Genomic DNA, 15,473 nt, shown 5'->3' with positions numbered 1-15,473 from the left:
GCGATGCACCCAGCGCTTCACAACATTGTGGAGCACAATACCCCACAATGTAGTCCATCATGTAGGTGAGGCAGAGATCCCGACACCCCTGCTGGAGCTGAGAAGTTACCCTGGAAACAGCGCTCCACAGCGGCTATAGCTCCCCCAGGGCAGCAGTACACATCCTCCTGTGACAGGGATGGTAGCGCGCACCCCTTTATAACCAGGGCAGCAGCGCAAATCCGGTAGTGACCCGAATTACATCACACACCTCTCTACGACTAAGTAACATTATTAATGTGATTATTTATTAACAAATATATGTAAACATAAGACCTAATAAACAGCCGCGCACATCTAGTTGCTAACACCATCGACGTTCCTGTGCTGATACCGGCTTCTCATTGTAATCTCTGCTCTATAAATAATAACCACTCCGCTCTCATAATCTGGAAGGTGGTTACTTTTATACCAAGAAAGTGATTTCCACACATCCACTTATTAATTCATTTATTTATTTTAACCTCAGAAGCAAACATACATACACTACAGCTACATGCTCCAGAGCAGGGAGAGTTGTGTAAATCAACCCCAAAAAGTAGGTTAGGCAAAGATCTAGACATCTTGCTGGAGCGATGCACCCAGCGCTTCACAACATTGTGGAGCACAATACCCCACAATGTAGTCCATCATGTAGTTGAGGCAGAGATCCCGACACCCCTGCTGGAGCTGAGAAGTTACCCCGAACACGGCGCTTTTAAATACTTCCATCAAGGGTCAATAAAAAATAAAAAACGGGGCAGCATCTCTGCTTCATAACAAATGAGGACTGCAATTTTCTTTTCCTTCTGGTCCATCTTCTGGTCCATTTATACCAGTAGGTGTGTTTTCATTGGTTCCACAAGTTACATGCCCTTCCCTGCCCATTCACTATTTTCTTTTTATGTGAATCGGCATGGGAGGGCATGTGACTTGTGGAACCAATGAAAACACACCTACTGGTATAAAAGGACCAGAAGAAAAAGAAAATGGCAGTCCTCATTTGTTATGAAGCAGAGATGCCCCCTGACCTCCTGTCATGCTGCCCATTAACCCTTTCATCCCCTTCCATCTTCTATCACACAAATATATTATGTGTAATTATAGTAATTATGTGCAGACTGGTATAAACAGTAGCGATATATATGTGCAGACTAATATAACTAGTAGTGACATTCCATGTTGACGCTCAGGGGATGAAAGGGTTAATATTCACACACTTGGTGTGCTGCCCCTTGATATTATTATTTTTTAAATGTTTTATTTTTTTTTTTACAGAAATACGACTAGTGTTGAGCGTGAATATTCAAATATCAATTTTTTTTAGCGAATATTGGCACTTCGCTAATTTGAGAATATTTTGAATATAGTGCTATAAATCCGCTATTTCGAATATTCTTTTTTTTATTTTTTATTGTTATATTTTTTTCTTTCCCACTTTCCAAAAGTAGTTCTTACCTGTCCTTAGGATTCCTGGCTTCCTGGCTGCTCCAGTCAGTGCCCGTTGCCGCTTCTGCCGACTTCCGTGCTCCTGGAGCGTCCCCATCACCATGGGAACGTCTCCATACTAGAATGTACTGTTAGATTTGAGAATTACGTTGAAATTGCAATGCGATTAATATAACTTGAATTAATCGCATTGCGATTTCAACTTAGACCCGGCTTACTATGGTTGGCTTGGTAGAATTAGCGAATATGACGAATGTCATACAAAATAAAATAGAATAATGATCAAAAGTAACCAAAGGATTGTCTGAAAGTAAATCCAATGAAAAAAAATGTACTACGTAAAAAGTGTAATAAACACAGAATTAAACACATATTACTTTTTTTCCCCTTCGGATTTAGTTTCATACCATCTTATTTTACTTTCCTTTGGTTATTTTTGATCATTTTTCTATTTTATTTTGTATATTTTTTATTATAAAAAATAAAGAAAACCTTTTTCCCTCTATAAACCCATAAAGAGCATAATATATTCTGCAGTATACAGTACTCCTGCCATTTCTGTCCACAGGTCCTCAGCCATGTGTGTGTATGTGGGGGAAGGGGAGCAGAAAACAATAGGATTGTTAATTTGCTCATTAACAACCCAGTACACCTACAACCCTTTCAGCAACCGCAACATGTTACCTATATAAAGATCAGCAGGAACATGAGAAGTGGGCAGAAAGGAGAGGATCGCTAGATAGATAAATAAATAAAACAAACCTTTTTTCCACTATAAACCCTAAGGCCCCTTTCACACGGGCGAGTATTCCGCGTGGATGCGATGCGTGAGTTGAACGCATTGCACCCGCACTGAATCCGACCCATTCATTTCTATGGGGCTGTTCACATGAGCGGTGATTTTCACGCATCACTTGTGCGTCGCGTGAAAATCGCAGCATGCTCTATATTCAGCATTTTTTACGTAACGCAGGCCCTATAGAAGTAAATGGGGTTGTGTGAAAATTGCAAGCATCCGCAAGCAAGTGCGGATGCGGTGCGATTTTCACGCACGGTTGCTAGGAGAAGATCGGGATGGAGACCCGATCATTATTATTTTCCCTTATAACATGGTTATAAGGGAAAATAATAGCATTCTGAATACATAATGTATAGTAAAATAGCGCTGGAGGGGTTAAAATAAATAAATCATTTAACTCACCTTAATCCACTTGATCGCGCAGCCGGCATCTCCTTCTGTCTTCATCTTAGCTGTGTGCAGAAACAGGACCTGTGGTGACGTCACTCCGGTCATCACATGGTCCATCACATGATCCATCATCATGGTAAAAGATCATGTGATGGATCATGTGATGACCGGAGTGACGTCACCACGGGTCCTGTTACTGCACACAGCTAAGATGAAGACAGAAGGAGATGCCGGCTGAGCGATCAAGTGGATTAAGGTGAGTTAAATGATTTATTTATTTATTTTTTAACCTCTCCAGCGCTATTTTACTATGCATTCTGTATTCAGAATGCTATTATTTTCCCTTATAACCATGTTATAAGGGAAAATAATACAATCTACAGAACACCAATCCCAAGCCCAAACTTCTGTGAAGAAGTTCGGGTTTGGGTACCAAACATGCGCGATTTTTCTCACGCGAGTGCAGAACGCATTACAATGTTTTGCACTCGCCCGGAAAAATCGCACGTGTTCCCGCAACGCACCCGCACATTTTCCCGCAACGCCCATGTGAAAGAGGCCTAAAAGCGCTAAAGATATTCTTCAGTATACTCCTGCCGTTTCTGTCCACATGTCCTCTACAATGTGTGAGTATGTGGGGGTAGGGGAGCAGAAAACAATAGACTTGTTAATTTGCTAATTAACAACCCAATACACCTACAAACCTTTCTAGTACAGCAACATGTTACCTACATAAAGATCAGCAGGATCATGAGAAGTTGGCAGAAATGAGAGGATCGCTGGATAGATAGATAAATAAATAAAATAAAAATTCCCCTATAAACCCTGAAAGTGCTAAAGATAATCTTCAGTAGTGATGGCCTTGCGGTTCGCAGTGAACTTTGCGCGTTCGCGATCCGCCGAACATGCGAACATATGGCGATGTCCGCGCGCGCCATATTTATTTGCATTGTGTTGAACTTTGACCCATGACACATCCATCAGGTGGGACAGGACAGCCAAGTGAGATGTTTCAGCACATGGACACCCCCCAACCCTATAACAGAACCCGATCTGGCAGCCATTTTACATTCTGTGTTTTGCCAGTGTAGGAAAAGGTTGCATTTTAGAGCAGGGAAAGGCTGTTAGGAACTTAGGGACACCAAACGCTAGCTAATAGGGCCACAAAAGCTAGCTAATAGGAATGGTAACGTTGTGCTATCGATAGTTGTGTATCACGACCATGGTCATGGTCCATGATCGTGACTCCTGTGTCCGCATGCTATTACCTGCGGTCTGGTGTGGTTGTTCAGCCACAGGTGAGGGCCGCTAGTTTTTTGCCTCACTTGTGGTTGCCGCTGGCAACATGTGGTTGTTTTGCAGTTTGGCAGCCTGAGCTGGTGCTGGGCAGCTTGCTGCAATGTGCATGCGGTTGCACCTGGCAACCTGCCTTTATATGTGTGCACATTCCCTGTTTGGTGTGCACAGGGTTTGAGTTGTGTGCACTTCCCCTTTAAGTTGATGTCTTCTCTTCCCTGGTGTTGGAAGGGTTAACTTCCTTCCTAGTGTGTGTGCACTGGGTGTGTCTGATTGTGGGTGTGGCTACTTTGGGCTATAAAGCCTCTGCTGTTTTCAGTTAGCTGAGGGGTTCTTCAGCCATGGTTGCTGGAGACATCCTCCTGTTATACCATCTGCCAGTGGGGGCCACCCTTGTGGTCATAAGCTTTATGTATGGTGTTAAGTAGATGTTTCTTTGGTCTTTATTTATTGCAGCATATAGTTTCCTGGTTTCCTGTGTGATGTGTGTTGTGTGCTGTGTCTCTTGTGTTGTTGTGGACAGCAGCACTTATACATGGGTTCCAGGCTCTGTGTCGGTGGCAGGTAGGTGTGGTACTAGTCTCACTTACCTGCCATTGCCATATGTCTGTTTCTGTTTCCCCTGTTTTTATAGCTTGGCCAGTGAGACTCCTGTTCGTCCGTATCTAGGAGGAACAGGTAGTCTTACCCAGCTCCTAGTCCAGGGCCGACCTGAGGGCTAGCAGGAATATTAGGTTCCAGAGTATGAGCCCTCCTACCATCAGGGTCGGCTCATACAGGCTAGAAGACAGGGTCAGAATTAGGGATTGTTAGGAGGTGACCTGATTCCTGTCCTGGCCATGCTCTGACCATCCATCTGCTGATACCGCACGGCTGAGGGTTTTCCCCATCCTCAGCCGTGACATTGTGATACACAGAGGGGTGTGATATACTTATAATATACTTTCTAACATAGAAAGTATATTATAATTCATTTGCAAGCTTCCAGAAAATACTGATTATGGGCTGCAACCTATCAGCTTCCACAAAATACTGATAGAGGGTTTTCCATATACCTGTGCCCACAAAATTACTGCTTGAGGGTGATATACCACCTTCAACTAACAACTGATTGAGGCATGCCATTATATCAACTTTTACAAAATAGTGATAGAGGTTTTCCATATACCTGCGTCCACAAAATTACTGCTTGAGAGTGATATACCAGCTTCAACTAACAACTGACTGAGGCCTGCCATATTAAAGCTTTCACAAAATAGTAATAGAGGTTTTGCATATACCTACGTCCACAAAACACAGATTGCGGGTATTGATATACCTGCTTCAACTAACAACTAATTGAGGCCTGCCATATATCAGCTTCCACAAAAAAGTAGTAAAGGTTTTCCATATACCTGCGTTCACAAAATGCAGTTTGTGGGTTTTTATATACCTGCTTCAATTAACAACTGATTGAGGCCTGCCATATATCAGCTTCCACAAAATAGTGATAGAGGTTTTCCATGTACCTGCGCCCACAAAATTACTGCTTGAGGGTGATATACCAGCTTCGTCTAACAACTAATTGATGCTTGCCATATATCAGCTTCCACAAAATAGTGATAGAGGTTTTCCATATACCTGTGTCCACAAAATTACTGCTTGAGGGTAATGTACCAGCTCCAATTAACAACTGATTGAGGCCTTCCATATATCAGCTTCCACAAAATATAGATAGAGGTTTTCCATATATCTGCATCCGCAAAATACAGATTGTGGGTTTTGATATACTGTAACTGTTTCAACTAACAACTGATTGAGGCCTGCCATATATCTGCTTCCACAAAATAGTGATAGAGGTTTTCCATATACCTGCGTCCACAAAATTACTGTTTGAGGGTGATATACCAGCTTCAACTAACAACTGATTGAGGCCTGCCATATATTAGCTTCCACAAAATATTGATTAGAGGTTTTCTATATACCTACGTCCACAAAATACAGATTTTGGGGTTTTGATATACCTGCTTCAACTAACAACTGATTGAGGCCTACCATATATCAGCTTACACAAAATAGTGATAGAGGTTTTTCATATACCTGTGTCCACAAAATGACTGCTTGACGGTGATATACCAGCTTCACTTAACAACTGATTGAGGCCTGCCATATATTAACTTCCACAAAATAGTGATAGAGGTTTTCTATATGCCTACATCCACAAATTTACTGCTTGAGGGTGATATACCAGCTTCAACTAAAAACTGATTGAGGCCGGCCATATATCAGCTTCCACAAAATAATTAATTAATAATTATGCACATATAACTTTTTTTTTCTTCGGATTTAGTTTCAGACTATCTCATTTTGCTTTCTTTTAGTTACTTTTGATCATTTTTCAGTTTGATTTTGTATGTTTTTTTTATTATACAAAATAAATTAAAACTTTTTTTAATCTATAAACCTGTAAAGAGCTAAAAATATTCTTAAGTATACAGTACTCCTGACATTTCTGTCCACATCTCCTCTGCTTGTTAATTCGCTCATTAACCACACAGTACACCATCAACTAGAGTTGAGCGGACACCTGAATGTTCGGGTTCGACGGTTTGTGACCAGAACTAGACCCTGAACCCCATTGATGTCAATGGGGACCCGAACTTTGGAGCACTAAAATGGCTGTAAAAAAGTCATCGAATGGGCTAGAGGGCTGGAAATGGCATCAAAATGTGGTTAAGAGCATGGCAAGTGCTCTGCAAACTAATGTGGATAGGGAAATGATTTAAAATAACATAAAATACGTTAAAAAAAATATTAAATTTGATCTTGGAGGATGAGGTCCATATGGAGTAGGAGGAGGCCGTGGATGTGGCGGTGTAGGTGGAAGCGGCGGTGGAGGATGAGAAGGTAGTCTACACTGCTTTTTGGTTTTATTTTTTTATTGTTTAAATTAAGGTACACCCCAAAACATTGGTAAATATAACCTGTTATAACCCCCTCCAGCCATGCTAAACAAATGTTCAGACAATACACTGGCTGCAGGGCAGGTCAGCACCTCCAAGGCGTAAAGGGCAAGCTCAGGCCATATGCCCAATTTGTAGACCCAGAAGTTGAAGGGGGTAGACCCATCAGTCAGTACTTGTAGGCGTGTGCACACCTACTGCTCTACCATGTCGCACGTCCCCGTGATGTCCACGATCCAATTAGATATCTGCTCTATCATCTTTCGATGTTCTTTTCTGCGCGTACCATGTTGATCACAGTTAGCGGCGAATCAGGGTTCCACGCAGGAGAGGTAGCGTGAGAAAAGGAGACCACATCCAAGGGAGGTCAATAGCTGCAATGTGATCAAGCTGAAATGTGGGACAAGTTATTAAAGCAGAAGGATCGAATGAAAGTGCCAATTAAAGATGAATTTTAGAACTTTAAGTCCCTATCACCTATGCAGAGGAGGTTTTTTTCATTGCTAGAAATGAGTTAATGTCACCCACCAATGGAACAGATGATTTTAAAAAATTTCGGTCCAGGTCACCTATGCAGAGCAGGGGTTTATTCACAGCAAAAATGGTAAAAAGTCACCCAAGAATGTAACAGAAAAATTTGTGAAATTTATTAACCTGCCTACTAGGTAGAGCAGGGGTATATCACAGCCAAAAATTTCTGAATGTCACCCAACAACGTAACAGAATTTTAAAAAAATTGTATTAACCTGTCTACTAGGTAGAGCAGGGGTATATCACAGCCAAAAATTGGTGAATGTCACCCGACAATGTAACAGAAAAATGTGTGAAATTTATTAACCTGTCTACTAAGTAGAGCAGGGGTATATCACAGCCAAAAATTGGTGAATGTCACCCGACAATGTAACAGAAAAATTTGTGAAATTTATTAACCTGTCTACTAGGTAGAGCAGGGGTAAATCACAGCCAAAAATTGGTGAATGTCACCCAACTATGTAACCGAAAAGTTTGTGAAATTTATTAACCTGTCTACTAGGTAGAGCAGGGGTATATCACAGCCAAAAATTGGTGAATGTCACCCAACAATGTAACAGAAAAATTTGTGAAATTTATTAACCTGTCTACTAGGTAGAGCAGAGGTATATCACAGCCAAAAATTGGTAAATGTCACCCAACTATGTAACCAAAAAGGGTGTGAGGGAATAGGATCAGAGGCGCAAGTGGTAGGAGGAGAAGAAGAGAGGAGCCTGGAGACTTCTTCTTCCGTGACTGGGTCAAATGTGAGCCAGAGGAGATTCGGGGGAGGGGGGGGGGGGATGAATAGCACTTAGTGGCTTGGAGCTGATTTCATGACGGATATGTTCTATTTTCTCTGTAAAGTAGGTGGCTAAATCTTCAGCAGAGAGGTCTGTGATGGGTGCCTGAACTTTAGGACTGTGGAGGGATTGGAAAGTGTCAAAGATTTTTTGGGGGTTGTTGGACAGTCAGGAGATTAGAGTCGTGAAGTAAATCTGTTTAGCAAGGTTGAGGGCAGAGTTATAGGTCCGTAGCATGAATTTGTAATGGAGGAAATTCTCGTGTGTGCGAGTTTTCCTCCATAGGCGTTCAGCACTCCTGGAGCAACGCTGTAGGAAGCGAGTTTGCGGTGTAAGCCAGGGTTGCTTTGGTTTGCGTTTGAAGGTTCTGTGGGTAGGGGGCGCTACTTTGTCCAGGGTGCTTCAAAGGGTGTAATTGTAGTGATTTACAGCCTTATCGGGGCAAGAAAGGGAAGAGATTGGTGACAATGATGCATGTAGAGTGTCTGTAAGTGTATGAGGGTTGATGGCCTGTAGGTTTCTGTGCATGTAATAGGTAGGGGAGTGCTGGGATGGGTGCAGATTTGTGAGAGTGAAGGAGAGGATATTGTGGTCAGAAAGTGGGAGAGAAGAGTTATTAAAGTTGGAGATTGAGCAGAGCTGGTAGAAAACCAAGTCAAGTGTGTCTGAGAGTTAGAGAGTTGAGAAAGGCCAAAAGAGGAGGTTAGGGAGAGAATATGGGAATCAGATGGGGAAATGGGGTGTTTATGGGGATGTTGAAGTCTTCCAAGATAAGGGTTGGTATTTCTGAGGACAGGAAGTGTGGCAGCCAGGCAGCAAAGTGATCCAGGAACTGGGTGGGTGAGCCAGGGGGATGGTATACAACCGCTACTCTGAGGGAGAGGGGATGGGAGAGCCTGAAGGTGTGAACCTCGAAAGAAGGGAATGAGAGTGACGTAACTGGGGTGAAGACACTGCAGCAGAAGACCCGTGCATGCACCCCTGTTCCTCCATATTAAAGAATATGTTTTAATATGGAGGAACAGAAGGAGCTTTACATGATATGGCCATATCTGACACAATTAGAGAAATGAATATATATATATATATATATATATATATATATATATACATGATTGCTGGTAGATAATTAGAATGGTAGAGGGTATGAGGAAATATGTTTCAATATGGAAAAACAGAACATGATATGGCAGTACCTGACATGTTTAGATAAATGAATGGGTACAAAATAAGACATGATTACTGCTAAATATTTAGATTGGAAAAGGATATGAAAAGGATATGAAAATATGTGCTTTAATATGGAAGACGGGACAGTGAAGCGCTACTGGTAGTGGTGCGCACAGAGCGGTTGAACCAGCATGATTGAAAGATGCTAGTCACTGTGGATCGAGTGGCAAAAATAAGGGCATCTGTCACAAATTATGTCCTCATCACATACTGTATAGTAGCGCTTTTGCCTTCAAATACTACGATATGAAACAACAGTTCCATGTGCCATCTTCTGTTTACAATCCCAAATTATACCCTGAATTTTCTCACTACAGAATGCGCTTCGAACAGGATATCGCTCTACGCTAACGCGATTCTACTGTGATCGCTAGCGCTGCTACATCTGTACAAAAAAAAAGGGCTGTAATTTTCGCACTTCACCACACAACGGCTAATAAGCCCTTTTTCCATTAATACAAGCCAAAAAATGTTTTAGAACATATAACTGCACCGCACAAGGGCAAATAAAATGTAGAAATATTTCCTTGTAATAAATCCTGTTAATGCCTGTATCAAACAGCACTTGCACCCTAATACGAATGGTTTGCTGGAATTACAGAGCTGTATAATGGCAATTTGCATGCCAGCCAGTGCTGCAAGGTGTAATAGGATTGTTCCTATTAACCAGGCTGTCAACCCCCTGACTGAACCCTGTTCAACAGAAATGTTGTGGATTGATTCCTCCCTATCCTTTTCCTACACCTTGAATAAGCTTTCCCTTCACTTGTAAATCTTTTTTTTTTTTAGCAGAATGATGTTTTTTTTATCACTGTCCCTAGTGCCTGCAGACACATCTCTCCCTGCACTAAGTATACAGGTGAATGACCGACTCTAAGATGGCTGCCGTATTTATATGGCTGTGACATAACAGAACTGGCTGCTGATTGGCTGCATGCATGTCAGTAAAGGTGATCCAGCCTTCCCAGACTTCCTTTCTCCATGTCGTCACACGTGCAGCAGACATTTAAAAAAAAAAGTGAATCGTTACTACGAAGCGAGAGAAAATTTGCATTTGGTGCAAATTGAATTTTTCCTGAAATGAGTAACTAATTCCACTTTGTCTGCTTTGATTCGCTCATCTCTACCAACAACATTTTGAAGGATTTACTAATCCCCTTATCCAAGTGACCACTGTGCTACGCCAAACCCTCAGCATAGAGATGGTGGCCAAGTTCATCTTTTTCGTAAGCTGTTTCTAATTAACAAGGAATTTATGAGCTGAAATCATTTATATTTCTTTTTAAATTGCCCAAATCATCAGTGTCAGTGAACACTGCCTGCCACCACAGAATAAATGTGTCACGTTATAAATAGTATGAACTAATCAGTTTAATTATTTCTAGATGAGAGTAGACACCTTAGTGTACAGAGCAACTTTTGACATTTTGTCCAACAGAGAAGTAATCTAACCTTGGGAAATTAAATAAAATATGACCTTTTACAGCCGGCATGCTGCTTGATTAGTTAATTAGGTTTTGCAATTAACAAACATGTCCCAATGTAACAATTTTCTGTTCTGTAATTCATATTTTGGTGATTGATTATATTTTATTATGCGGCTAATCATGTGGCTAAAGAAAACATGCAATACAATATTTAATCAAGCATGAAAATATTCTTGTTTAAAGTCATTTGACTTAATTTGTCATCGTTCTTGCAAGTGGTACAGTACTGTTAAATGAACAGGGTTCCACATTTACCAACTTTGTCAAAATGTCTACAGTTTTCATTTATACAGAAAAGAGGAAACAGTGTTTATTTCATGGAGCTTTATAAAAAATCTTTACACATAGAGTGACCGGTACTTGCCGTCTATGATTTATGGTATAGTAGCATTAACCCCTAGGCAGGATTTAATTGGGTAAACCTTGTCTAGTCTCCTACAGAGCATAATAGTGTACCTGTCAATTTTTCCTAAGTCTTCACCCCAATCTTGATGCTCCCGCTGTGCTCCATTGTTTGCAACCTGAACTTCCAGGTTGTTGGCGTAGATGAGCAGCAACCACCACACTTCCCATAGTGCTGTATACTGCATGAACAGGCAAAAATGTAAACTTCTACTACATTCATCCCTGGGACAAAACTTCACCCACTACCTCCATCATCCCCTTGCTGTCTCCTCCGAATGTTTCCTGCCACATAGTTTCGATATGACAAGCAGTGGACTCCGCCTACCCTACATGTTAATTGAGAACATTGAACAGCCATTCCAAGATCACATGGGTCTGACGTCTCAACTATTTGGGCGGGGATTCTGACAGAGAAGATCATGGAAGGCCTGGTCGTGATGTCAGAGGAAACATAGGCTCCACAGAGGGCGCAGTCACATGACTACTGTCCCGAACTGCAGAGTAAGACAGAAAAAGCAGCGCAAGTACTTTCACAAGTTGCAGGGGCAGAACTGGGAAAGAGAAAAATGAATACCTGGATATACCCTTTAAGAATGCATAATTATTTAGCCTTAAGGATGCAGTGATTTATTTAAATGTGTATTTTGACCACTGCATTCCAAAAGCCATAACTGTTTAGTCTTCTATAGGTGGAGTCATATAAAGGCTTGCTACACCAAACCCTCAGCATAGAGATGGTGGCCAAGTTGATCTTCTTTTTGGTGAGCTGTTTCTAATTAACATGAGCTGAAATCATTTATATTTCTTTTTAGATTGACCAAATCATCAGTGTCAGTGGACACTGCCTGCTCTTTTACGAGATGAGTTGTATTTTTAATGACACTATATTGGGTGCATCTAACTTTTTTGGGGAATGGGAATGGAAAAAAACATTAATTACAAATCTTTTTAGTTCTGTATTTTGGGTTTCATTTTTACTCTTTGTGGGGGTTCATTTTCACATGTCCTTTGTGTATTTCCGATCCGCAATACACCCGGCTGGCACTACCATAGAACTGCCTATTCTTGTCTGCAATTGCGGACAAGAATAGAACATGTTCTATTTTTTTTCGGGAGCCGCGGACCGGAAGATTGGGCCGCGCTCTGAAAATGCACACAGTATGCTGTCCGCATCCCCTCCAGGTCCGTAGGGAATGAATTGTTCCGGGCCCATTCAACGGACGTGTGAATGGACCCTTAATATAATAGAGCTTGCAGCCCTCCAGTTCTGTGATCATCACATAACAAGAACCATGTGGATGTAGACAGTGAACTCATAAAGAATTGATTCAGAATTTATATTGGAAAATGTATAATTCCTTATTATAAATCAATAAAAGATTTATTTGCCCAATCTGGAGTGTCTCTTTAATAATTTCACATTTATCCTAAAATACTCATTACTAAACACTTTTCCAGATACAGGCAATCCTTTGGCCAAGCTGTGTAGCTGTAAATCATGTTTGCAGGATTGTGCCCTTAGGACTGTGCACTATAAATATACTATTTGTCTTTAATATTTACCCTTGCCATCAACATTCATATCACATAAATATTTATATCCTTTGCTTCCCTAAATTATTTACACATTTACTGCTAACACTATTATGCATGCATACTTCATGTGTAAAAAAGTTCACCTTTAGCAAAATGGAAAAGGTCTCATGCCAAAGCAGAGTGTGCGAGTGGGAGTTCCAGTTCGGTGGATGTTGCAAGAACAATTATGTTGCAGAAGATTTGATTCTTTGTAACTTTTCAACTCACTGGCTCAGAATATACCATGCCAAAAGAAATAGGTTTCAGCTATATCAACACAGCTATGTTACTGAACCATGCAAGCAAAACTAAAAATGAAGGCTATAGATATTGGATTTAATTCAACTATTTATATGGTTGAGCACACACAATGGAGTATATTTACTAAGGTCAGTTTTTGGGTTAGACCTCCTTGATCTAGTGTTTAATCCATATTTACTATGCTCACAGTCTGTTCAAGATCAAGATTAGGAATATTTGCAGAATGCAGGGAAATATGAAAAGATGAAGATCAAAGACAGGCAAGCATTTATTTTTAAGTAAACGAGGAAAACAAGGAAAACACTATGTAGTATGTACTTCAAATTAATGTAGTGTTTTCAAATCCTCTAATAGTGAATTCTAACATATTAGTGCGGGGGTCCTTATATGAGAATCGTCCTTGTCAGGGCAGAAAGCATCTAGAAAGAGCTCTTGGTCGGGTTGCAGTACGCATCCCTGCAGGGTGAGCGATGGTGAGGTCACAGGGATAGTTACTAACCGAGGGTGTTTTTGGTACTCACAGTTTTTTTTATATACCCTGGGCAGGCGTACAGCAGTGATGGAGAGGCTGGCACATGGATCCTCTGGGGCACTCTCTATGTATAGGGACCAGGCCGGCTGGTAGGTGAGGTGCCCTGGGTGTTGCAGGTTTAATGTAGGAATAATTGAGGAACACAAGTTGCAGTGAACTAGAACTTCCTTTTACTGAACAGTTCAACTATTTACAGTCTTTAGTTAGTTCCACATGTAAAAGGTTGTAACAGGCAGGCTTTATATAAATGGCAGGCAAAGTCCTTGCAAGATACTCAGAGGGAATAACACTTACAGATCAGGCTATATTTTTCCTCAGTTCCTGTCTGGCTTTCTCCAAGGCCTGTATGCCCTATTGCTGGCTTTATCCTTGGGTAGAGAGACCTTCCTCTGGTATATGTCTCCTTGCTGTAGAATATCCTTCTGCCCTTCAGCTCTCTATTTGGCTAGAATAAACTTGGCTCTGCACTGTACTTTTAAAAGGAACTTCAGGAGGCAACTTCTTCCCCTGGATGCAAGCTAGAACCCTGGACTATCTAGCTGCATGTTAGAAGCTGCACTTCAGCTAACCTCTAGCTAAAGTGTTCAATGGCTTCAAACTAAAACACTCCTTCCCCTGGACTGACTCTTTCCTGTCTGGGCCTAACTATATATACTAGGGGGTTCTCTAGCTCCCTCTACTGTCTAGGAGGAGGAACTACCCCTAACAGGCCTGGTACAGGAGACAACAGGGAAATACACATCAAAACACCATATAAAATACAATGACCCTGTTCCACAAAAGGTGGGGAACAACGTGGCCCAATTGACCCTTGTGTAGTGCCCACATTTACCTAGTGGGACACTACATGGTGGAAAGATGAATGTACATTACTCAATGGAGAATCCATTGATTTTAAAGGAATTAGGAAATGCTCCATTTGCTCAGTGGTCATGCCGCAAGGTTATTGAACAATGCCTGACAATTTTGATTATAGCTGATTGATGGGGTCCTCTAACAGAGGGTTACCATGTAATCATCTTATCGTCATATAATGTTCTAAAAAACAAGTTATCTCCAGTAAACCCAGCCATACACATGAGAGTTTTCTGCTGACAGATATTTCTCCTGATCTCCCTATACACATGCATTTTTGGGAGAAAGAGGAGAGAGGGCTACAGTCAAAGACTTCCGACAGACAACCTATATCCCTGAGAACAAAAGGATAGGGCATGAGTGAGCCACCATACAAATTATGTATATTCCCAGATTTAGAGCTATCACCTGTCATTAACCTCCCTGCCCTCTACTTTCCTATCCTAATCTATACAGATGACAAGTGAGCTCCAGAAAATAGGAAATGTCAGCTTACTGTGTTTACTTGAGTGGCCAGTGTCACATTTTTCAGGACTGTTTTATATGAATAGTCAAATAAATACAAAATATATGAAAACTATATTTTAATAGTCTGGGATCTTCTTTACTACTATTTGTCGCTTCTTAATGATTTATAACACAGAAGAGTAAAATGTAGAGAGATCATTTCTATGTTTTCTGTTGTCAAGTTTCATATCTGTATATAAAATGAAGAAAGGGAAATGTCAAAATCCTCTTAAAGATTATTCCTCATTATATGTGTGCTATTCTGTACCGTAATGTGTTACTGTCAAAGCAAATATTTCTATTTCTCAAAAAATATGTTAGGTCTACACGCTGACATATTAAAAACTATTGCTTGCCTAGGAAGATAAGTTACACTGAGGTCAATAACATTGACGAAATATTCCAGTTTCGAAG

The sequence above is a fragment of the Bufo gargarizans genome, chromosome 2, assembly GCF_014858855.1.
Source record: "Bufo gargarizans isolate SCDJY-AF-19 chromosome 2, ASM1485885v1, whole genome shotgun sequence".
Classification (NCBI taxonomy): Eukaryota; Metazoa; Chordata; class Amphibia; order Anura; family Bufonidae; genus Bufo; species Bufo gargarizans.
This window is presented reverse-complemented; position numbering follows the sequence as displayed.